Here is a 27,051-nt window from a genome sequence, read left to right as displayed (position 1 = left end):
CATCTATTTCGTGACCATAAATCCTGATGATAAATTTCTCGCTATTCTCGTTTCTACTAGTTCTCATTACCTTCGCCTTCTTTCGATTTACTCTCAATTCATACTGTCTACTCATAAGACTGTTAATTCCGTTCAGCAGATAATGTAATTCTTCTTCACTTTCACTCTGGGTAGCAATGTCATCAGCGAGTCGTATGACAGATATCCTTTCACTTTGAATTTTAATTGCACCCTGAACTTTTCTTTTATTTCCACCATTGCTTCCTCGATGCACAGATTGAACAGCAGGGGCGAAAGGCTATATCCTTGTCTCACATCCTTTTAATACGAGCGCTTCGTTCTTAGTCGTCCACTCTTATTATTTCCTCTTGGCGATTGTACGTATTGTATATAACCCGTCTTTCCTTATAGCTTACCCCTATTTTTATCAGAATATCGAATATCTTGCATCAATTTACATTGTCGAAAGCTTTTTTCAGGTCGACAAATCATATGAACGTGTCTTGATTTTTCTTTAGTTATGCTTCCATTATTAACCGCAACGTCAGAATTCCTCTCTCATGCCTTTACTTTTCCTAAAGCAAAACTGATTGTCATCTAGCGCATCCTCAATTTTCTTTTTCATTCTTGTGTTTATTATTCTTGTAAGCAACTTGGATGCATGAGCTGTTGAGCTGATTGTGTGAATATTTTCGCACTTATCAGCTCTTGCCATCTTCGGAATTGTGTGGATGATGCTTTTCCGAAAGTCAGATGGTGTTTCGCCAGACTCATACGCTCTACACACCAACGTGAATAGTTGTGTTCCACTTCACATAATGATTTTTGAAATTCTGGGGGAATGTTATGTATCCCTGCTGCCTTAGTTGACCTGAAATCCTCCAAAGCTCTTTTAAATTTTGATTCTAATACTGGATCTCCTATCCCTTCTAAATTGACTCCTGTTTCTTCTTCTATCACATCAGACATATCTTACCCCTCATAGAGGCTTTCAGTGATTTCTTTCCACCTATCTGCTATCTCCTCTGCATTTATCAATGGATTTCCGCTGTGATCTTAATGTTACCACATTTGCTTTTAAAGTCACCGAAGGTTATTTTAACCTTTCTCCATGCTGAGTCTGTCCTTCCGACAATCATTTATTTTGCGATGCCTTCACATTTTTCCTGCAGCCATTTCGTCTTAGCTTCCCTGCACGTCGTACTTATTTCATTTTCCAGCGACTTGTGTTTCTGTATTCCTGAGTTTCCCGGAACATTTTTGTACTTCCTCCTTTCATCAATCAACTGAAGTATTTCTTCTGTTACCCATGGTTTCTTCGCAGTAACATTCTTTGTATCTATGTTTTCCTTCCCAATTTCTGTGATGGCCCTTTTTAGAGATGCCCATTCCTCTTCATTTGTACTGCCTACTGAGCAATTCCTTATTGCTGCATCTATAGCCTTAGAGAAGTTCAACCGTATCTCATCACCCCTTTGTATTTCCGTATCCCTCTTCTTTGCGTATTGATTCTTTCTGACTAATGTCTTAAACTTCAGCCTACTCTTCATCACCACTATATTGTGATCTGAGTCCATATCTGCTCCTGGGTACACCTTACAATCCAGTATCTGATTTCAGAATCTCTGTCTGCCCATGTTGTAATCTAACTGAAATCTTCCCGTATCACCCGGCCTTTTCCAAGTATAACTCCTCCTCTTGTGATTCTTCAACAATGTATTCGCTATTACTAGCTGAAACTTGTTACAGAACTCAATTAGTCTTTCTCCTCTCTCATTCCTTGTCCCAAGCACATATTCTCCTGTAACGTTTTCTTCTACACGTTCCCCTACAACTGAATTCCTGACTTCGGCATACTGTGGCAAATGGAAGAACAGATGGAGTGCTTCAAACAGTAAGGAATATATAACTTCATTATGTAAACAGCTATCGTAACGTTTGTGATACACTGTTACAATATGTCGTTACTGGATATAATTCTGAAGTCGACGCAAGTGCTGGACGACCGTTTCACAAGGTAGTACATGGCCAGAAAATTCCATCACCATGAGAGAGAGCCAAGACTAAAATAAGAAAGAGAGAAGAGTCAGTGCAAAATTTTTCAAGAACTTTAAGGAAGAAACAGAAGCAAATAAAAGAAGCTAATACAAATGACCTCAATCATCAGCAACGGATGGGACAACATAATTCAAAGCAACCTGAGTATTTTCTATTATAATTGATGATGTTAGCAAAGCCGTACAGCTGTAAAGGAGAGACAAATAAATTCTTCGTTTGTTACTGGGATTTGTATCAAATAACTGAAATGATATTACTGGTGAACGTGAAGGTAAGCATTCTGCTCTCATCGTACACATTAGGCGTATCCATACGTTTCAGGCCACACGAGATTTTTAGTGACTGTTCTGGCCCAGTCCCAAAATAAGAGGGGATGAGATAAGAAGGGAAAGACAACAAAGCAGGTAGAACAAGTTCTACATCGCAATCTACGCACACATTACCACATGGACTAAGATCAAAGGTTAGGCTGATGAAAAAAGAAAGTTGTATTGCGAATTTTTAGGGTTTTTATCACAATCATTATTTAAATGAGTATCTATTTTGTGTGCTAGTGCAATAAATTCTTATGCATGAGAAATTTATATAATGTGCGAATAATGAAGGAAAATTTTAATTTGCAAGTTTCATTCTTGTGATATGGAAATGGTTAAACTGAAGTTATCATGTGGATTGTTTATCTGTCTTATTACTCCAGATATATTTTCGGTGGTTTGTTTTGCTGTGGACTACACAGGACAGGCGGCGATGTTTGGTATTTTGTCCTGTAGTGAAGGTAGAGTAGAGTTCTGGATATTTTCAGATTGTATATTTAGTTAGAACGTGGGGACAGCACAGCTGGCTTGTACTGTAACATTGTAGGGAATGTGGCAGTTGAATTGGACGGGTGTACTGTGGTATTGGCACATTTTCATTTTAAGGAACGGGTGGAAAGAACCAAACAGGGAAAAAGACGTGCTGTTATCAGCGGAAGAAATGTGACGATGCCAAAGGTATAAAATTATAGTATATCCTACCAGGGTGCCCCAAATTGTCAAACAGACTGTGAGATAGAGCTTTTTCTAGGAGGAACAGGTACGGAAGGATGCCCTTGGGATATCCTCCCAACCCGAACTTTCTTTCAGAAAGCAAGATCGCAGTGGGATTACTCTGTATATGATACAGTTGTAATTGCACTTGCTACGAGCAAGAATGATCGACGAAAACAGAAAGCTCGGAGGTGACGGACAACTGCATACCATTAATTGGTATGAAGTGTAACATCTCAGAGCCGAATTTTCGGCTTCTAGCAACAATAAAACAGGTTGCTGCTCTGAATCTAACATATCCAATGCTGAATCAACATGATTAATCTCTTGAATTACTGCAGGCTGGAAAACTAACCTCCATAAATTATACCTAGATTCCCACCATACCCAATTCTCTGAATTATATTATAGCAATACAGAACTAATGAGTTTGCACAGAACACATGTTGCAGCATATTTAGCAGTATTATAGTAGATACCAGTGCAGTGGCAGTGATGGAATTTCATCTTGAGGTACCATCTTTATCATGGTCTCCACCTGTGCAACAGATGTACATCTACAGCAAAAAATCGTCCACCCTCCCAATCTCCCTGCCCGTCATTTACGGCTGAGTGGGACACCCCTGAGATTTAAGCAGTCATTGATTGTACCAGTCACCATATAAGATGAATTATATTGGACTGATAGAATGATGGTGTGTAAATTGTAAATAAGTATGTAATAAAGAATAAGTAGTATTATGTTAGTTTCTAGTGATTCAGGGATTTACCAGCAGTCTGGCATTACTTGGATCACAACTCTCAAAGGGTTGAAGAGTTTTGCGCTAACGTCCCTACATAGCGACTTCATAACCCGTACCTGGCGTGCCAGGTCTAGAATATGGTTGCCGCAGCATGGTGCAAGGTCCAGTTCACCACAGTGGGGACCTGAATTACCTCATGCCATGGCTCTGCGCTGTGCCACTTGGGTAGTCTAGGTGACCAAAACTGACAAGCTTTCGTAACGAACCCGGGCCAAGTAATCAGAAGCACTCGTCGTTCCAGCCTAGCAGTATCTTGTCTTCGACTGATGCCAATGCCGAAACATACTCTATGCCACTCGACAGTCCCATGTGGGGCAGTCAGCTTCATTTACTCCCAGCTGCTTCACCCAGTGGCTGCTGGCCTAGGAGTCGCTTCTAGATCTGATGTTACTGGGGCCTGATTTGGAGCCATTGAGAGTGACCTCATTTTGTCTCTGGTCCTCTGCAAAGGGTCCTGAGTTTCGGGTCTGAGCACCTATGCACTGCGCGTCTCTCCATCTGCTGGAGCGTCTGGCTGTTCTGCACCCACGAATTCAGCCTGCTAGGCATCAGACGTCAGTCCCGCATGAACATGGCTACTGGTGCTAATATTTCGCTGAGGCAGAGCACTGCGGCGAGCCGAACACACTGCCGCGTGTTTTCTGAGTCTGCCACAGATGCCAGAGTGTCAAAGGACGTCGTGAGGTCACCTCCAACAGCTATTGTACAGGTGAATCATTGAATTGAAGATATAATGAGCAACGGAACATTTCTGATTTCACGGCTCCTAAGGTACTGATAGTACGCACCAGATACCCTACACAACATCCTGTGGTGACAGTCCCGGAAAAAATTGCGTTGTTGAGTGATACTTAAGTAAATAAATTAGTGAAATCAAAGTGAAGTAGAAATTAGAATATAAATGAAAAACTGGGTTTAGTTTAGAGAGTTACATACTGGCAAACAGAGGGCAGAACAGCAGAAGAGACAATGACCGTGAAGTCAGCAAGTTCCACATAAGCGGGCGCTGTCGATTCAGCCGTCAGGACATCGCCCGACCGGCTCACATGTTTCTCAGTTGTCGCATGTGAGCAAAGGCCCTCGCCTACATTCCAAGAGCCAATGACCGACGTTAAGAAGGTTCTTCGAGAAGCTTTTCAACGTGACAGAAGAGGCAATGACCGGCTCACGTGTTTCTCAGTCGTCACATGTGATCAAAGGCTCTCGCCTACATTCCAAGAGCCAATGACCGACGTTAAGAAGATACTTCGAGAAGCGTCTCAACGTGACAGAAGAGGCAATGACCGTGAAGTCGTTCACCTCCAGTGAACTGAAGTGAATAAATACGCGAGACGAAGTGGGCCCGACCGACGAGAGACGAAAAAGACGAAGTGAAGAAGCGTAGCAGTAGTTTTCAGTCAGTTTCGGTGCTGAAGACCGTCATGCAAGAAGAGACTACATCATGCACAGACGCACCAAGTCCGCCGCTGTAATGGAATAGCAAGCAGCAGCCTCGGCGCCAGAAGACACAAGTTAAAAGGTATTTGAAGACGGATTTTTACGTACCCGGGTGACTCGTGAAGACGGGAAGGAGACGGCCTCACATCAGCAGTCACCTGTGAGCTGGGATGAATATCTGACAGCCGAAGACTGGCAAGCGTGAGTCCGTTGCTCGACTCCGGGACACTGGCCTTCCCCCGTCGCGCCGCTCCGCTGGCCGACGCACAACACTGACACACGCGGCCGCTTAGAGAAGAGAAACACTGGGATGCCACATCCAAGGTATCACCATCCGATGCACGACGTCGCTCGCAATAATTAAACGGGCCACCTCGCGCTGCGCGTCTCCAGTCACTGGGCGAGACGGCGACACGAGATACACACTGCCACGCGTAATCAGACGCCGCCGCTGCCGCAGCAGAAGCCGATCTAAGGAAGAACCCACCCTGCCCACATGTTGTTAAGAGAGAAAAATTAATTTATCTAGTATTATCACCCTGACATAATGCTTTAGAATGATCATCCTGACAATTGACTAGCATCAAAAGAGAAAACTCAGTTACATTTAGTAGCAGAAGTGTTACATTTAGTGACAGAACTGTTACAGTGTCAACACCAATGACGCTATTAAAATCTACGTAAAGAGTGTCCCAGCAAAGTTGTGACAAACTTCGAGAGGTTACAGAGCGTGTCTTGACGAACATATCGAGGATACGAGCCTCAGTTATAAAATGCTATCCAACAACGCCACAGAAAGTCAATGTTTTAGGCATTGGCGCCTTCCATTAGCCCACACCTTCGGCATCGGACGTGACTGTATGCTTACGGAATGTAGACGGAACGTCTCGCAATGTTATTTGTTATTCAGTGACCGTGACTGATTACCACGAACGACAGTGGAGTGATACAGATAGCTGCTGCATAGAGAGACTAAGTCTCCTATGAATGGTTATAAGTTCGTTGGATAACGGTTTTGGACACGCAGTTTATTTTTCTCCTGCAACTCCCTAAAATCTCCAATGTTTCATGGTAAAATATACTGCAGATTGGAACTCTTGTCTGAAACTGTTATACCTGCTGAGTATGCATTAATAGGAGCCGAGGCCTGTCTACGCAGCAGCTATTTCCATCTCCTTTACAGGCTATTGTGGCAAACAGACGCGATCGCCGAATAACAAACATCGGTGCCAGTGTACGGTCACGTTTGCTGTCGAAGGGGTGGTCTGGCGGCAGGCGCAGTTGCTTTTAACTTCGACGCTCTGAAACATTTTTGGATAGCGTTACTGGACAGGGGTTCCTACCCTCGATGTGCTACTGAAGACGCCCTCTAAAACCTACAGAAATCTGTCACAACATTTTCGGGACAATCTGTATATGTAGTTGCGGCTTACGCCAAATTTTCTGGTGTACATCAGTAAAACAAACGGTAGTAAATATTTTTGGAAAGTCACAAGTAAGAACATTCAAATAATAGGAAAAAGCAAGTTTGACCATCAGCTGTTTTTTTAATTAAAACCCAAGTATTGACCACTTTCAACCATAGGTAATCTTCACGGGTTGAGGGTTAAAATAGTTTAAGCAACAACATCACATCTGCCATTACTTATGAGACGTGGCCAGTATTTAAATAAAGACAGTTGTGATGTTGTGGCTTAACTATTTCAACCCTAATACGTCAATGTGGTCTGTGACTAGAACCGGTTTATATTTGGGTTTAAAATAAAAAAGCAGCTGATGTTCAAACAAGCATATTATACATTAATGTTAATAGCTGACAAATCACGATACTGGCATGTTTTTGATGAAATTATATACTATTTTCAGTCACATCAAAAATTTGAAAGACCTTAAACGACGTAATAGGCGTCTAACTTGAAAGTTCCTGGCAAATTAAAACTCCGGAAACAATCCCGCAGGCTGTGGCGAAGCCGTGTCTCCGCAATATTCTTGCCTCGAGGAGTGCTAATCATGCAAATTTCGCAGGGAAACTTCCGTGAAGTTTTGCAGGTGGGAGATGAGATATCCGTGGAAGTAAAGCTGCGGGGATAGCTTGTGAGTCGTGCTTGCGTACCTCAGTAAGTAGAGCGCTTGTCAGCGAACGGCAAAGGCCCCGGTTTCGAGTTAAGGTCTAGCACACAGTTTTAATCTGCCAGCAAGTTTCGTACTAGCGTACACTTTGCTGAAGAGTGAGAAATTATTTCTGTGCCTTTACCTGACCCTATAGTAATAAGAAAAGTGCAATGTCAGCCATTGTCATGTCATGGAAAATAGTTCGAGAGACTTCGCCCTCACTCTACAAAACGTAAGGAAACACGTAACTCAGTCACTGTTCGTATGTGGACGAGCGCATTTGATATCCGTCAGTCAGATACTTACTCTTGCAGGGGTGCGGCGTTTCTATGGAATATTTTGTTTCCGGAAAATCATCATTTACCAACCAGGGACAAATCAGTCTTTGGGAGATGCAATATCGGTCAGCTGAAAATCCATACAGGCTGAGTGAGATGAGTAAACAATAACCTTGGTCCGTAAATTTGTGGTATCCACTTTTTTTGCTATCAAAAATCCTACCTTTACTCTCTGTTTCTCTGGTGGGATTCTAAGTGCCAAAACTTTTTCTTTCCGTGTCATAGGAGTTTCAAATACTGTCAAGAAATCAGGCACCCACCTCATCTGTTCATAAGGGATACACTAACAACGCGTAATTACGCATCACCCCTTTCATTATGACTTGTTCTCCGTGGAGTGTCTCAGTATAGCTCTCCATGGGCACAATGTCAAACATATACGGATTTGTCAAAGATGGTGACATTTAGATAACTCCAAGTCATCCCGTTTGTGACTCTGTACAGTGAACCATTACAACACGACAACGTGTTACAACTTTCGAACACGGAGATTTCAGCAGTTACCATTTCAGTTGTTTTATTTTACTTCTCCTTTCTTGAAGCAACTCTATGGCTAGATGCTGTGTTCTGGTGGAAGATAACCACCTTTCCTTTATGGTTACAGCTTTAAAATGGTTCAAGTGGCTCTAAGCATTATGGGACTTACCATCTGAGGTCATCAGTCCCCTAGACTTAAACCCATCCCACCTAAGGACATCACACACATCCCTGCCCGAGGCAGGATTCGAACCTGCGGAACGTAGCAACAGCGCGGTTCCGGACTGAAGCGTCTACAACCGCTCGGCCACAACGGCTGGCTACAGCTTTTTGTTTTCATCGTTTCACACAGTTGCTGAAGCTGATTGATGTAGCTGCCACAGTAATGGGAGTGTTCAAAAGCGTCATCTCGCGGTTAAATAGGGGCGTTGATGGTGGAAATACCGCTAGTCATAGACGGACCACAACGCTGCAAAAGGATCTGTACGTAGCCTTAGTAGTGGACAGGAACAGATGTCTCACACATAGGTAGATTTCTGCAAATCTTGCAACCGCTACTGGTACACGTGTCTCTCCCAGACTCATTTCACGCCGATTACATCAGGGAGATTTGTGAGCTCGAGATCTGTTAAACGCATCCCACTAAAGCCAGACCATCGTCGAGAAAGTGTTCGTTGGTGTAGGGAGCGTGCCGATTGGGATGATCGACAGTGGTTCAATGTGTTGGTCTCCGACGAATCCCGATTCATTGTAGCAAGTGATTCTGGCCAATAGTTAGTTTGGAGAGAGAGGAGAACACGTTACACACCACAGAAAGTTCACGAACGTCATCTGTATGGCCTAAGCATTATGGTGTGGATATGCATTATGTAAAATGTCAGAATACAGCTTCATATCTTCGAGCGACGTACCGTTATAGAACCACGGTATTGTATGTAGATTATTCTGGATCATATCCGTCTATCTGGGGATGTGGTAGGTCCCGACGTGCAGTTTATGGGATGCCAATACTCGCCCACAAAGTACGACTCAGTTGTCGGACACACTGGAAAGTGAAGATATTGAATGTATTTATGATCTGTGAACTTCACGCACCTAAACCCTGTGGAATAAACCTGGGATACCCTTGCTTCCAAGAGTTTGTTCAACGAACACCCCCTCTCCAAAACATGCAAGAACGTTGTGAGATGAGTGGGACACTATTCCCGAAGGATTTCTCTATAGGTTGGTAGCCACTTTGATAACAGTTGCATAATATGTATTAGTGTCTGAGTAGGGCATATTCCTTACTGAGAGTCGAACATCGATCTTAATTTTGGGATTTTGTATGTCTATTCACTTGACTGGAGCTCTTGCGGACCACCGTCGTTCACTATTGTAATAAAGTTAAATGCCTACAGCCGTCCATATGGTCTTATATACTGTGTAGCTACCAGTTTCGGTGCTTCTTTAAGCGCCGTCTTCAGGCCCTAGTTGATCCTGAAGAGGTTATCAAGATCCGTGTATATGTGCATGAGTGACAAACGTAACTGGTTTACGCAGACTGTCTGTAACTCAGTTGGCTGTTGATGAATGGAGTGCTGACATCACAGTTATAGATATTCTGCGTAAACCATTTATGTTGGCCACTGATGCAGTGTATATGTGGATCATGATAATCCCTTGTAATATCCACGACAGTATGTTCTAGTCACAAGATGTTAAAATGAACAAACGTCAACAAATATTATCGATACTACGTATAAAAAAGACCGCATTGTGTAAAAGTGACGATAATTAATTCTGTAATAATTGAATTTCTGTGTGAATTAGAACTATTATCAGAGAACTACACTGATGGACCACGACAGTTGTAGTTTTTTTTTTTTTTTTGTTATCTGTGATAATTGTGGTTCAGTTGTTCTTCCTGTGCTAACCGATGAACTGTTCGGACGTGACACGTGTGAGGTCTGTAAAGAGAAAACCTGTAGCTATATATTGTCAATTATTATTTAGAAAATAGAGTCGCTATTGTCTAGAAGTGGATTTGTATTTATTTTAATTGTAATCCAATCTAATTAATGTTTTTAAGTGTTAATTTTCAGCTCCACAATTAGGAGCGCAGCCATTAGCGCTAGTAACTTACAGCGGAGTATACTAATAGCTGGTATATAAAATATGACGGTATTTATCATTGAAAATGATTTTAAATGCGAAAGAATAAAGATAAAACGCTGAAAGAGTTTTATCTAAATATATTACTTTCAAATAAAAGGAATCGAAAAAAACAATAGACAAATAGACTATCGTCTTTCTGTCCATTATAATTATCCGGGCTGTTATGCCGTGGTCGGTTGATGAATTCTATGGTGATTCCCAACGTTTCCTCTCCGACTGCGGGAGACATCTTCAAGGGGGTCCGTAGCTTGATGGAAGGTCCAACACACACACTGGCTCGCTACTGACTGCCGCTAAATTCCGTTTCCGCGCGCCCCCGCGGCGCGGCGTGACGTCATGTGTTTTGAAAACGTCAGTGCAATTGGCCGCTGTCCGTCGCCGTCGATCGCCGTTACCATCACCCAGTAGTGGACGAGTGGTACACATCTTCTTTAACACCGGCATCCATATACCGTTTAATTTGACGCCCTCCTCCTTTCGGTTGAAATTATTTGGGTGTTTAGCGATTTCGATTGCCTCCCTGTAGAGCCTTTCGTAGTATCCGCTCGTGGCCGCTAGTACTTGCGTCTCCTCGAAACGAATATTGTGGTTCCCTGGCTGGAAAGCATGCTCCGCAACAGCTGATCGTTCCGTTTCTCCTCTTCTACAATTTCCCTTGTGCTCTTCCAAACGTGTAGAAACTGTTCTTTTGGTGGTACCGACATAAACATCACCACAGCTGCATGGGATCCTATACACTCCAGATTTTTCCAATGGTTTGCGAGCGTCCTTGGCAGGCCTAAGGTATTCCTGTATCTTCCTGGTGGGCTTGTAAATTACGGTAATATTCCGCTTCGTCAAGATCCTCCCTATTCTTTCCGTTACATTTTTAACAAACGGCAGGAAAACCTTAGATTTTGCAGTAGCCTGTACGTCAGTATGATTTCTGTGTGGCTGCCACAACGCACGTTTTATTTCGGCGGACGAATATCCGTTCTTCGTTAGTGCATTGTGGAGATGTTCCATCTCAGCGTCGAGCAAGTCAGGTTCACAAATGTTTCTAGCTCTGTCCGCTAACGTCTTGATAACACCCCGCTTCTGTTGTGGGTGGTGGTTCGAATCCCGGTGCAAATAACGGTCCGTGTGCGTGGGTTTGCGGTACACTGCGTGGCCCAAACTACCATTTTCGCAAGAAACCAAATGTATGGTTCCGATACGTGGATGACACGTTTGTGTTGTGGAGACATGGTAGGGAGGAACTAAGCCGGTTCCACGAACATCTGAACACTATAAACTCAAGAATTCAGTTTGCAATGGAGGAGGAGGTAGACGGCAAACTACATTTCCTCGATGTGCTTGTGTTTAGAAACGAAAATGGTAGTTTGGGCCACGCAGTGTACCGCAAACCCACGCACACGGACCGTTATTTGCACCGGGATTCGAACCACCACCCACAACAGAAGCGGGGTGTTATCAAGACGTTAGCGGACAGAGCTAGAAACATTTGTGAACCTGACTTGCTCGACGCTGAGATGGAACATCTCCACAATGCACTAACGAAGAACGGATATTCGTCCGCCGAAATAAAACGTGCGTTGTGGCAGCCACGCAGAAATCATACTGACGTACAGGCTACTGCAAAATCTAAGGTTTTCCTGCCGTTTGTTAAAAATGTAACGGAAAGAATAGGGAGGATCTTGACGAAGCGGAATATTACCGTAATTTACAAGCCCACCAGGAAGATACAGGAATACCTTAGGCCTGCCAAGGACGCTCGCAAACCATTGGAAAAATCTGGAGTGTATAGGATCCCATGCAGCTGTGGTGATGTTTATGTCGGTACCACCAAAAGAACTGTTTCTACACGTTTGGAAGAGCACAAGGGAAATTGTAGAAGAGGAGAAACGGAACGATCAGCTGTTGCGGAGCATGCTTTCCAGCCAGGGAACCACAATATTCGTTTCGAGGAGACGCAAGTACTAGCGGCCACGAGCGGATACTACGAAAGGCTCTACAGGGAGGCAATCGAAATCGCTAAACACCCAAATAATTTCAACCGAAAGGAGGAGGGCGTCAAATTAAACGGTATATGGATGCCGGTGTTAAAGAAGATGTGTACCACTCGTCCACTACTGGGTGATGGTAACGGCGATCGACGGCGACGGACAGCGGCCAATTGCACTGACGTTTTCAAAGCACGTGACGTCACGCCGCGGCGCGGGGGCGCGCGGACACGGAATTTAGCGGCAGTCAGTAGCGAGCCAGTGTGTGTGTTGGACCTTCCATCAAGCTACGGACCCCCTTGAAGATGCCTCCCGCAGTCGGAGACGAAACGTTGGGAATCACCATAGAATTCATCAACCGACCACGGCATAACAGCCCGGATGATTATAATGGACATGATATTTCCGGCCGTGAAAGTTTACATTTTAGTATCGTCTTTCTGCAGCCATCTTAGCAAAAATATCTCCGCGGCAGTTTTGAATCGAGAATTTTAACAAACATAAATGTTGTTAGATATAAATGAATGGAAATAAATGTGCACCGGTGGTCCCGAATCTACTTGAAAAGGCAGATTTCAACTCAGATTGAATCTTTAAAAATAGTGCTCACAGCACGTTACGTAATACCAATTTCTTATTTGCTGATGTATGAAGCCTAATTATTTCGGACGATTTACATTAAATATTTTAATAGGAGGCATACGTCAGTGTTGTGCGTGGGTAGTATTTTGTGACTAAATTTTCCCTTTGCTAGAGAAAAGTGCTTCCATCTTAAGTAACAGTTGTGTAAAATCTGATAAATTATATTCAATTTAATGCCAATCACACGACTTTGCAGACAACATTTCTACACAACGTCAATTCGATATTTCTTTAGCATAGTGACAAATATTAGCCGAGTTAATCAGTTTTGAGATAAAACGAATTGTTACGCTGACAATAGGTAACTGGTTTTATATTTGTTTAGTCTACCTGAAATATCATTTATAAATAATTAAAGTCATGATATAATATAAACCGGTTCCACCACACCCTTCAGCATTAACTAACGCCTGAAAATGGCGCGCTGAATCCCTGAAACTGGTAGCTACACAGTAAATAAGATCATAAGGACGGCTGTAGGCATTTCATCTTCTTCTTAATGTTGGGAGTCTGACCTGTGTCAAACCTGAAAGTTATTTATTACATATTTACTGTGTTTCGTATCGTCCATCACTGCCTTGGGTTATTTCTGTCCAACAATGTCCCTATTCGTTAGCTACCGGTTGCTGTTGTTGTGATCTTCAGTCCTGAGAGTGGTTTGATGCAGCTCTCCATGCTACTCTATCCTGTGCAAGGTTATTCATCTCCCAGTACCTACTGCAACCTACATCCCTCTGAATCTGCTTAGTAGTTTCATCTCTTGGCTTCCCTCTGCGATTTTTACCCTCCACGCTGCCCTCCAATACTAAATTGGTGATCCCTTGGTGCCTCAGAATATGCCATACCTACCGATCTCTTCTTCAAGTCAGTTTGGCCACAAATTTCTCTTCTCTCCAATTCTATTCAGTACCTCCTCCTTAGTTACGTGATCTACCCATCTAATCTTCAGCATACTTCTGTAGCACCACATTTCGAAAGCTTCTATTCTCTTCTTGTCTAAACTATTTATCGTCCATGTTTCACTTCCATGCATGGCTACACTCCATACACATACTTCAGAAACGACTTCCTGACACTTAAATCTATACTTGTCTCCGGAAAGCATCCTATTGCCATACTTTCCTTTGATGCCGGATTTAACGACTTCAATATTTCGCGAATTACGTTTCGTTTCTTTTTTTAGAAATACGTAGTGGAAAACGACGACTCAAGCCATTTTGAAGGAGCCATTCTTCCTCGAGTGCGCGCCATATCGAGTTCGCAGCACTGCCCGGTTGCGGGCTGTAATGGAGGCATCGGGCGGCTGGCGAGGCTTGGCCTGTCCCAGTGGGGACCGGGCACGGATTTCTGGGCACGTGCTGCCCTTTCTCCCCCACCATATCCCCTAAAAAATGGCAGCGTAACTGATTTTGTTTTTGCTCGCCGGCGGGCATCGGCTGGGACGGGCGCGTAGCGTCGCGCCGCGCCGCGCGGCGTCGCCTTCGCCTTGGCGTCGCTCCAGCAGCAGAGAGGTGAGTGTGGAGTGCTGGGAGGCTGCCAGCCGGGGCACGCGTTGCTGCTGCGTCCCTGTCCATCCGGCCCTTCCCTGCCCTGTCTTCTCTCCTCCAGCCTTACCGCTATGGGTGCACTTGCGCATAAAGACCAGAGTCGACCAAGGCCAGCTATTCAGTGCCGGTAGTATCTACTTAAGCTCCCCATTTATTGTGTAGCTTACAAGGTACATCACACTACCTAACAGATCAAAACGATAATTCCTGTTTCGACACTGACAATGTTGAGTGTTTATGGAAAAAGTTCAAGGTACGTGTCCAGACTAATCGCCTGCAACACTCGCTTTCCGCGAAGCAGACCGGTACAGCAGGCCCCGGACCGAGTAGGGGTCAGCCTGGCCGGTCGTCCCGGAAACGTAGACGCTTCCCAGAGACAACCAGGAGGCGTCCACGGCACCGCAAGAGGTCGCCACAACCGCGGACCTCTTTCCTTCCGCTCGACACGTGACTGCAGGTAGAGCCAGCCATATCCATGCGCCAAGCAGTATTTAGGCGGGCGCAGGAGCCTGGAGAGGCGGTTCACGCCGAGCGAGCCCACTGGTGCCATCGTAGCCGCCGCGTCATCGTCCACCACCGCCAGCGTGCCGGAGCCATCCTCGCAGGGCCTCTACTCGTCCTCGGACTCAGGTGACGGCAACGTGGACTCCGCGCCACTCTTCACGAAACGCCCGGGGCTTGGTTTGGTGAAGTTGTATGGTTACTACAGACAGTTTAAGTTTGGAAGAATCTCTGATTTAGTTATTGGTAGGCTTGCAGGATCAGTCCTACCTCACGAACATTGTTTTGTAAATTTTGAAGAAAGACTTTAGTTTAAATAAAAACGCTATAACTCACACTCTGAGATTTTCCTATCAGCGGACGGCGGATATATTACAAGGCAATCGTAAAATGCGTTTTAGACAGGTACGTGCCAAGTGAAACTGTGAGATACGGGAAAAACCCACCGTGGTTCAACAACAAAGTTGGGAAATTACTGCGAAAGCAAAGAGAGCTTTTCTGCAAGTTTAAACGCAGCCAAAACCTTTGAGACAAACAGAAGCTAAACGTCGTCAAAGTCAGCGTAAGGAGGGCTATGCGTGAAGCGTTCAGTGAATTCGAAAGTAAAATTCTATGCATCGATTTGGCAGAAAATCCTGGGAAGTTCTGGTTTTACGTTAAATCAGTAAGTCGATCGAAACAGCATATCCAGATACTCTGGGATGATAATGGCATTGAAACAGAGGATGACTCGCGTAAAGCTGAAATACTAAACACCTTTTTCCTTAGCTGTTTCACAGAGGACCGCATTCTAAATCCTCGCACGAACGAAAAAATGTCTGACATCGAAATAAGTGTCCACGGAATAGAAAAGCAACTGAAATTACTCAACAGAGGAAAGTCCACTGCACCTGACGGGACACCAATAAAGTAGCCTCTGGCGTGCGACAGGGGAGTGTTATGGGACCATTGCTTTTCACAATATATATACATGACGTAGTAGATAGTGTCTAAAGTGCCATGCGGCTTTTCGCGGATGATGCTGTAGTATACAGAGAAGTTGCAGCATTAGAAAATTGCAGCGAAATGCAGGAAGATCTGCAGCGGATAGGCACTTGGTACAGGGAGTGACAACTGACACTTAACATAGACAAATGTAATGTATTGCGAATACATAGAAAGAAGGATCCTTTATTGTATGATTATTTGATAGCGGAATAAACACTGGTAGCAGTTACTTCTGTAAAATATCTAGGAGTATGCGTACGGAACGATTTGAAGTGGAATGACCATATAAAACTAATTGTTGGTAAGGTGGGTGCATGTTTGAGGTTGATTGGGAGAGTCCTTGGAAAATGTAGTCCATCAACAAAAGAGGTGGAGTACAAAACGCTTGTTCGACCTATACTTGAGTATTGCTCATCAGTGTGGGATCCGTACTAGGTCGGTTCACAGAGGGGGTAGAGAATATTCAAAGAAGAGCGGCGCGTTTCGTCACAGGGTTATTTGGTAACTGTGATAGCGTTACGGAGATGTTTAGCAAACTCAAGTGGCAGCCTCTGCAAGAGATGCGCTCTGCATTGCAGTGTAGCTTGCCGTCCAGGTTTCGAGAGGGGGCGTTTCTGGATGAGGTATCAAATATATTGCTTCCCCCCTACTTATACCTCCCGACGAGATCACGATTGTAAAATTAGAGAGATTCAAGCGCGCATGGAGGCTTTCCGGCAGTCGTTCTTCCCGCGAACCAAACGTGAATGGAACAGGAAAGGGAGGTAATGACAGTGGCACGTGATGTGCCCTCCGCCACACACCGTTGGGTGACTTGCGGAGTATAAATGTAGATGTAGAAACAATGCAAAATTCAAGATGGAATAATGACCATATTATGAGAAGTATAGAGTGCTACTGACTATATAGTGGTGGTGTTGAGTCGCAGACAGGCAAAACGAAATGGCTGCTAAAGAAATAAGTTTTCTGCGCACTTCCTGGTCTGTATGAATGATTCAGGTGACAATATGAGCATCCCTCCTAGACAGTTTGCAGAGGACACTGTCACTTACCGTCTTTGCAAAGTCATCATGTCGACAGCTTGCTTATTTAGTTGTCACTCTGCTGTCTCCGTTTGCAGCTCCATATCTCCACTACACAGGATGCGCCAAAATATTGCATACAATCTTTAAAACTGAATACCGTTTTAATTAAAGGAGATAGAAATACAATATTTGGCGGGTAATAATTCAGATGGTGGTGAAAACCATAACAATGCTTTCTTTTGTTTCAGGATTGTAAGCAAACATAGTGCTGTCGTTTGATCTACGGGAATTGGTGCTTTGGAAAACAGAACGTGAGTGAGGTACGACGACGTTGAAGGGTTGAATTTGGAACACTGCCACCGACAAGTGTAACAATTACAGGAATCCGGGTTATGTTCGACGTCGAAGTATAAATGCAAGATAAGAAGAAGGGGCATTGCGGAAGCAAGAGACGTTCAACAGACAATGAAAGCGTTGATGCACTGATCCAGGTGTACACACAGTTCCAGAAGAAACCTGTGAGATAATGTTCTCGTAAGAATGGGGTCTGCAAAAGCAGAGTTCATACAATTTTGCGGGATCAGAAATTTAAGCCTTACATTCCAAGACCTTTCCGTGCTCTTAACGAGGATGAACCCGATAGGGAAAGTGAATTTTGTGAGTGGTTTATTAACGTATGTGAAGAAGAGCAGCGTTTCAAGATGTAATTATTTGATCGGGTGACCTTACCATACACCACAGCATCACCAGCAAACAGCCGTAGACTGCTGCTCAACCTATCCGCCAAATCATTTGTGTATATAGGGAACAACAGCGGTCCTATCACACTTACTGCGGCACTCCTCAGGATACCCTCGGCTCTGACGTACACTGGCTGTTGAGGTCAAAATACTGGGGTCTTTATTTAGGAATCCTTCGAGACACTCATATATCTGTGAACTTATTCCATATGCTCGTACCTTCGTTAACAGCCTGCAATGGGGCACGGTGTCAAATAGTTTCCGAAAATCTAGAAACATGGAATCTACCTGTTGCCCTTCTTCCATAGTTCTCAGTATATCACATGAGCAAAGGGCAAGCTGAGTTTCGCACATCTAAAACCATGCTAATTCATGGACAGGAGTTTCCAAATCTCAAGAAAGTTTATTATATTCGAATTGAGAATGTGCTCAAGGATTCCGCAGCAAACAGAAGTCAGGGATATTGGTCTGTAGTTTTGCGAATCCGTTGTTTTACCTTTCTTCTGTGCTGGAGTCACCTGTGCTCTTTTCCCGTCACTTGGGACTTTGTGCTGGACGAGTGATTCACGATAAAGGCAAGTTAGGTAAAGGGCCAGTGCCGTAGAGTACTATTTGTAAAACCGAACTTGGATTCCATCTGCGTACGTAGCCGTTTTGCGATATCTTGAAAAGTCTGTTTTCGGTGCTGATTTTTGTGTCGATTTTGTGGGCGACGAAAAATGTCACTTGCTTCAACACATCATTATTTTGTTAGAACTTAATATTTTTATGCTGACAAAGTACGTTGAAAAGACTTTCGTTAGTGTTCCGACAGGAGGAACTACCGATGAGAAATGTTTCGAGTGCAAGGTGTTCGTCCACCAGGTGGCGTAGATACTTGGAAGGTTATCCACCTGGTGCAGCGGTTAGATGGAGCGTCCAATATGGACACATAAATGATTTCTTAAAGACAAAAGTGTAAGCAGTAATATCTTAACACGTGACTCAGCCTTACTTTACATTTTAGTTGTTAAAAGGTTACTTAAGTCACCTATCATTCGTCCGTGTGTGATTTATCGAGCATTTCCCTCTCATTTAAATACACACATCAAAAAAAATGTTCTATCACTTCGGTTCCGAGAGTTCCGGAACCTGTACAGAAAAATCAAATAGAGACCTACATAAACATCATTTTTGCGCATTTTATTGCTCATGAAAACTAAACGTTGCATATTGTACCACCATACAGCGAGGCCTTCAGAGATGGTGGTCCTGATAGCTGTACACACCGGTGCCTCTAATACACAGTAGCACGTCCTCTTACACCGATGTATGTCTGTCGTGGCATACTGTTGATAAGTTCATCAAGGCACTGTTGGTCCAGATTGTCCCACTTCCCAATGGCGATTCGGCGTTGTTCCCTGAGAGTGGTTTTGTTTGTGGGTCACGACATCCATGAGCAGACCTTTTCAATCTGTCCCAGGCACGGTTAATAGGGTTCGTGTTTGGAGAACATGTTTTCCACTCTAGTCTAACGATGTCCTTATCTTAAAGGAAATGATTCACAAGATGTCCATGAAGACGAATGCCTCGCCAATATGTGGCCGATATGGTTGCACTATCGCTTGGAGGATGGCATTCAGGTATTGTACAGCTGTTACGGTGTCTTCCATGATCACCAGCGTCATACGTCGAGCCCCACATAACGCCACCCCAAATCAGCAGGGAACCTCCACCTTGCTGCACACGCTGGACAGTGTGTCTAAGGCGTTCAGCCTTACCGAGTTGCCACCAGACACATTTCCGACGATTGTATGGTTGAAGGCATATGCGACACTCGTTGGTGAAGAGATCGTGATGCCAATACTGAGCGTACATTCAGCATGTTGTTGGGCCCATCTGTACCGCCCTGCATGGTGCCATGGCTGCAAAGATGGACCTCGCCATGGACGTCGGGAGCGAAGTTGCACATCATGCAGCGTATTGCGCTCAGTGTGAGTCGTAACACGCCGTCCTGTGGCTGCACGAAAAGCATTATTCAACAGGGTGGCGTTGCGGTCACGGTTCCTCCGAGCCATAATCCGCCGGTAGCGGTCATCCACTGCAGTAGTGGCCCGAGCGAGACATGTCATAGACAGGTAGTGTCTCTCCATATCTCTTCCATGTCCGAAATCATCGCTTTGGTTCACTCAGAGACGCCTGGGCGCTTCCCTTGTTGAGAGCCCTTCCTGCCACAAGGTAACAATGCGCACGTGATCGAACTGCGGTATTGACCATCTAGGCACGAGCTGTGTACCTTCTTCTTAGTGGAATGATTGGAACTGATAGGCGCTGCTCGTGCTTGGTTGTTTACATCTTTGGGCGGGTTTAGTGACATCTCTTAACAGTCAAAGGGACTGTGTCTGTGATGCAACATCCACAGTCAATGTCTATCTTCAGGAGTTCTGGGAACCAGGCAGATGCAAAACTTTCTTTGATATGTGTGTAGATTCTTGGCGTATTGAAGAGAGAAAAAATAATATTTCTTGGAACACGTGCTTATAGACAGTTAAATTGGCACAAGGCAAAATCGTGAGGAAATATTGCACTGGCCGAGAGAGGTTAGGTTTTATAAATCAAATTATTGAGAATAGTGTTTGGAAAACTTGAGCAAATTTGTAAACCGCGACGTAGTAAGAGTATCGGAATTATATTAAACTTATCACAAAATTGCTGACTTTAGCAACAAGTTTTGTGTTCTAACCATTTATCGTGACACGGTAAAAGCAGTTAGTTGTTATGAGCAGGGGAACTGAAGGAGGCCTGATCACGTGAAATCCATCTAATATAACAGAGCCAACCTTCCATCTACCAGCCACGATTATGGGAATCTTGCTAGATGTACCTATGGAGCTATTTTCGCCATGGAATATAATATTTCTGAACCAAACTCTTAAAACTTGATGTAATCCATTCCCAGGGCCTGTTTATTGCGGTGCACGAAGAACAAATATCAACCTAGCAGTTAATCCAGCATGTAGATCAGTTCTCTGAACGACAAGGATGTGTAACAGTGACTTTGAGTGTGTTAATACCAAATGCTACAGTTATTCAACTTCTGTTGCGCACAGCTTTTACTCTTCTGAGGCGGAATGCCGACTGTCAGCGTAAACCACCAGTAGTACACATTCCAGTTGACAGTGTCTCTCGATCATAAGAGACGGAGGGAGGATGTAACCGTGTAGTGTGAATGCAGAAAACGTGTAATTTTAGGCTTAAAATGAATGGAAGCAATGAGGTAGGGTGTGAAGGTTAAACTGCCAGAGGCTCATAAGTAAAATACCAATAAGCAGCATATTAAGTAAGATTGGATGCAGTTTCCAACTTGTGTGGGCATCTACCATTTGTTTTGGTTATAAAATTATGTTGTATTTTGTACGAACGTGTAGTACAATACGAGTGTTGCGAGGCATGATAGCCTGCTGAAACAGAGAGGTCTGCGGTTCTGCACCGATTACTGCAGCACACTAAGCAAGCTTCTTGACATTTTTCTAATGAAAATGAAAAATTAAGATACCTTTAGCCAGCTATATTTAGAATGACAAGTTTTGGGGTTTCAGTAAGCCATCTTCAGCCCCCTATCCAAAGTGTAGGAGGGATCCAATCTCATGTTCTTTAGAAGTTGTTTCTAATTTTACGTAAATTGTACAGCCGAAGACCCTCAACCACTTTGTGAAAAGATGGGCTTAAGTAGATTTTTGTAATGAGATTATTCTTGGTCTCACACTGCTACTAGGACGACGGCGCTCTGCTACACAAGAAAGCGACGTGTAACTGCCAGCAAAAGTCACCACTTCGTGGCCGCAGAATGTCAACAAATCTGTACACTAACTCCATCCCCAGACTTTGTGCCTCGGCGCAGCTGGCCATCCCAGTTCATCTCCAGCAGTATGATCGACTCCTCCCCACAAGGCAGCTGGTTGCTCCCTATGCATACCAGCTATCTACCACCATGGCACGATGGGAGTCTCATAATGGTGGGCGTCCACTGTCGTCACTATGCCAGGCATCACCCAGAGCAATAGTAAATACGCTATCATCCAGTACATGGCTGTAGCATGGAGACCGCGTGGCTGGCTTATGTAACAAGGCTGCCAGCACTGGCTAGAGTAACTGTGTTAACATCATGGAGGATGCAGGTGGCCATCCCGGAGGAATTCAAGCAGCCCAGATGAGTCAATAAAGAACACTTTAAATTTGCAGCTGCCCTCCTTTGGAGCCTCCAGGTCTTACCTCACCTCCGACACCTGTTAGTGCCATCCTGGCTCATAGATGCGCCATCCTGCACTGGGGTCGCTACAGTTACAAAGCCCCTTGCTTTGCTGAAGGGATACTTGCTTGTATTATTTGTGATCTTTCGTATCCATTCTCTGTACTTTTCAGCTACATACCTAAGGTGAGTGTTAGTTGCAGTGGATCTTCAGGACACACGTTCTGCACTGACGAAGATTGCCTTGAAATGATTAATTTCCAGTTGGTTAGGTTTTAATAGAATACAGTATGTATCTGTACTGGACGTATAATTTCTACGATGAGATGTACACCAACACTGATACGTTTTACTAAATCAGTTGAATACTTTGGTTGCAATTTATCTTGATTTTTATTATTCTTTTTACACTGTGAAAAAATGGGATCACAATCGTTTATTCACTGGTAAGAGTCACATCACGCTATTTTCAATTTATAGGTAAAATACCATACAAAGGTAAATGCTTTCTGGAGATTAGAGACTGCAGTCATAACACGCTATATACTCACACTTTTAAGCTTAGATGTAGTGACCGCTTTCACTGTGTACGATACTACACTTAATTATTGATTAATACATGTTACATGACATGAAATAGTTTCCTGTTGACTATGCCGGTGATGAACGTCTGCAACTTCCTATTTTGATTATTTTTCCATCTTCTGATAACGGGAGAGAAGGAAGTGGACAGGTTGCCGCTCTTCAGAATTTGGTTTGTATAAATGAAGGTAATTTTAAAATACAGTCTGACAGGATCAAACAGTAACGAATGTATGGCATTGGTTATCTAGAGGCTTCTATTCTGTAAGAACTAGTAACCTCCACAGTCATCGAATCTTTAATCAACTGAACTCAGTTCTCAGAGACTCTAGTATTTTATGCATCTCAATGTTTGTAACGTCATATCTCTTGAACTATGAGTCGTACAGCAACATAATTTTACAAGTACAGTCAGTGACATGTATGAATACTGCCTGAAAAACAAGTTATGAATAGAATTAGTAGCAAAGAACTAATATATTAAAATCTAGTGGCTAACTCTGATGGTTTACTGCAACAGTAGTGAAAATGTAGCAAGAGATGTATTTTCATTAACTGGTCCAAAGTTTCAGCGAGATAATGTTTCGAAAACGGTTGAAACTGTAAGAAGTTCGTTGGACGTCGTTAAGTTCATTACCAGGATCTAAATTTCATTCTATGTCACGCCCTCCTCCCTCCTATTGAAATTTCTGGTGTGTTTTAGAATCTGTTTGGCTTCTCTGTATAACCCGGAACGTTTTATTAATTGTAACAATTCCACCGGCCGTGGTGGCCGAGCGTTTCTAGGCGCTTCAGTCTTGTACCTCGCGACCGCTACGGTCGCTGGTTCTAATCCTGCCTCGGGCATGGATGTGTGTGATGTCCTTAGGTTAGTTAGGTTTAAGAAGTTCTAGGGGACTGATGACCTCAGATGTTAAGTCCCATAGTGCTCATAGCCATTTGAACCATTTATTTTGTAACTTTTCCGGCCGTGAAAGTATAATTTTTACAAATTCTGTCTATGCTTATTACTACCATTTTGCCTTCTGCCGATCTGTCTAGTACTATGGAAGTTATTTGACGACATTCTGTGTTTTCCGTACAGTTCTTTCCTCACCGATTTGGTGAGGGTTGAGGATAGATGGACGTATTGTAGGTGTTTGAGGAGCACTGGAGAGATACGAGCTGGTGCAACGTACTGGAGGGAGAAACTGAATGACTGACCACTGTAAGACTGATCGCATGTCTTTTAAAGATGTTGTTTGAGTGGTGAAATTTGGCAAGAGTGTATACCCAAGCCACATTTCCATAGAAAACAGTGGAGAAGTGTCACTGCCAAGTGAAACTCTTCAAAGGAAATATAAACCGAGACAGGTGAAAATATGAAACTTCCTGGCAGATTAAAACTGTTTGCCGGACCGAGACTCGAAATCGGGACCTCTGCCTTTCGTGGGCAAGAGCTCTACCAACTGAGCTACCCAAGCAGGGCTCACGCCCCGTCCTCACAGCTTTACTTCCACCAGTACCTCGTCTCCTAACTTCCAAACCTTACAGAAGCTCTCCTGCAGGAGACGAGGTACTGGCGGAAGTAAAGCTATGAGAACGGGATATGAGTCGTGCTTGGGTATCTCAGTTGGTAGAGCACTGGCCCAGGAAAGGCAAAGGTACCGAGATCAAGTCTCGGTCCAACACACAGTTTTAATCTGCCGGGGCGTTTCATATCAGCGCACACTCCGCTGCAGAGTGAAAATCTCATTCTGGAGGTGAAAATATGTTAGCTATGCAGCAGTTTATACAAAGGAACAGATGTAGGAAATTAACAGAGGAACACATTAGAAAGAGAGAGAAATTATTTAAAAAAAAGCACCAACTTCTTTGTTGAAGCACATCACGCAGTAGTGACCGCTGTGCTGCGTGTGTTGAAGGTTTACAGTGATAAGCCCTTTGTGACGTTCCGTGACGACCACCCTCGACGCGCTACCAAAGGCTGACGTGGCTGTTGATGGCGGCTCGCAGGCGGGGCCGCGGCTGCCTGTCTGCGTGCACCTCGCGTTTTGCGTGCTTTATGAGCCCCGCACGGCCAGCATCAGACAAAAAGAAAATAGGAAAACGAATGTCGACCAGCCACTGGTTCACATCTGGTAAAATGAAACAGAACAAAAACAAAAACAAAAAATATAAAGAGCCGGAAGTACTCTGGCTGCGTAGAAGAAATGATCGCCCTCTGTGGCCTGTTATCTGGGGAACCACCGCACATCACACAGCTGGCTGGCAATCGTGCGCACTTGTGGAACTGTCACGAAAAGCGGAGCTGCTATTTGCGTGACATCGAGCGGCCGCCTGCGATCGTACGCAGATAGCACCGCTGCCGGCAAACACTGCGCCCGCTGCCAGGGGGCGCGGCGTTGTCTCCGCGCGGTGGCGCCTGTATTCATACCGTGAATGAGGTTACGTGCGTTGCCGCAGAGGAAACCAAACGGCTAGCAGCGCCTGGCTGCATCAGTAGATTCTCATTTTGCTAGCTCCATTTTAAGGCCACTATGTCTAGCGCCAAGCTTTTAGCTTTTGGGAACTACGGCATTTAACTCTGTAAGCTGATGACATTGCTACCCTGAGTGAAAGTGAAGAAGAATTAAATGATCTGCTGAACGGAATGAACAGTCTCATGAGTACACAGTATGGTTTGAGAGTAAATCGGAGAAAGACGAAGTTTAATGATAAGTAGTAGAAATGAGAACAGCGAGAAACTTAACATCAGGATTGATGGTCACGAAGTCAATGAAGTTAAAGAATTCTGCTACCTAGGCAGCAAAATAACCAATGACGGACGGAGCAAGGAGGACATCACAAGCAGACTCGCTATGGCAAAAAAGGCATTTCTGGCCAAGAGAAGTCTACTAATATCAAATACCGGCCTTAATTTCAGGAAGAAATTTCTGAGGATGTAAGTCTGGAGTACAGCATTGTATGGTAGTGAAACATGGACTGTGGGAAAACCGGAACAGAAGAGAATCGAAGCATTTGAGATGTGGTGCTATAGACGAATGTTGAAAATCAGGTGGACTGGTAAGGTAAGGAATGAGGTGGTTCTACGCATAATCGGAGAGGAAAGGAATATGTGGAAAACACTGATAAGGAGAAGGGACAGGATGATAGGACATCTGCTAAGACATGAGGGAATGACTTCCATGGTACTAGAGGGAGCTGTAGAGGGCAACAACTGTAGAGGAAGACAGAGATTGGAATACGTCAAGCAAATAATTGAGGACGTAGGTTGCAAGTGCTACTCTGAGATGAAGAGGTTAGCACAGGAAAGGAATACGTGGCGGGCTGCATCAAACCAGTCAGTAGACTGATGACCAAAAAAAAAAACCGCCGTTTGCAAGTACTCATTGATATGCGACAAGTTTCCGTTGCTTGGTTGGTTGGTTTGTGGGATTGAAGACACCAGACTAGAAGGGCCATCGGTCCCTTTTTCCACGAACTTTAAACAGCCACAAAGAATAAAAACAAACAACGAAGAAGGCAAGGGACCACAGTGGACATGAAAGACACAGACAGAGACCAGACAAGAGGAATTAAAATCACATAAATGTGACAGTGGTTGGATGACCGTGAAAACAAAAAGGAAAGGCCAACCACCGACTGACACACTGGAAACTGTAGACCAAAGGCCAGACACAACGCAGAGAAAGGACAAACACTTAGATCAAGCGATAAAAACCCCCTGCACGAATAAAACTCAAAACTAAATCTGCCATTGCAACGTCATCTGATAAAACTGTAGGAAGCGTATCAGGCAACGCAAACGTCTGCCAGAGCGGAGTTAAAAGCGGGCAGTCCGAAAAGATGTGGACCGCCGTCAAAGCTCACCCGCAGCATGATAAAGGTGGGTCCTCGCGGTGCAATAAATAACTGTGTGTCATCCAGGTATGGCCAATGCGCAGCCGGCAGAGGACAACAGAGTCCTTGCGAGAGACCCGCAAGGAGGAGCGCCACGCATCGGTAGTCTCCTTGACGGACCGAAGTTTTTTGGGTGAAGGCAGAGTGCGCCAATCATCACCCAAGGTACCAAGGACCTTCTGCCGCAAAACCGACCTGAGATCACTCTGCGACAGGCCACTCTCCAAGGCCGGTGCTCCGACAGCCTGATGGGCCACGCGTCAACACGTCCATTACCCAGGATGCCGACATGACCCGGGGTCCACAGAAAAACGACGGAGCGGCCGCAACGGGCAAGGGTATGGAGGGACTCTTGGACAGCCATCACCAGACAAGAGCAAGGGAAACACTGGTCGATAGCTCGTAAACCGCTCAGGGAGTCATTACAGATAACGAAGGACTCACCTGGGCAGGAGCAATTATACTACAGGGCGCGAGAGATGGCTACCAGCTCAGCAGTGAAAACACAGGAGCCAGCTGACAATG

The sequence above is a fragment of the Schistocerca cancellata genome, chromosome 2 (genome assembly GCF_023864275.1).
Source record: "Schistocerca cancellata isolate TAMUIC-IGC-003103 chromosome 2, iqSchCanc2.1, whole genome shotgun sequence".
Taxonomy (NCBI): domain Eukaryota; kingdom Metazoa; phylum Arthropoda; class Insecta; order Orthoptera; family Acrididae; genus Schistocerca; species Schistocerca cancellata.
Note: the sequence above shows the minus strand (reverse complement) of the source record.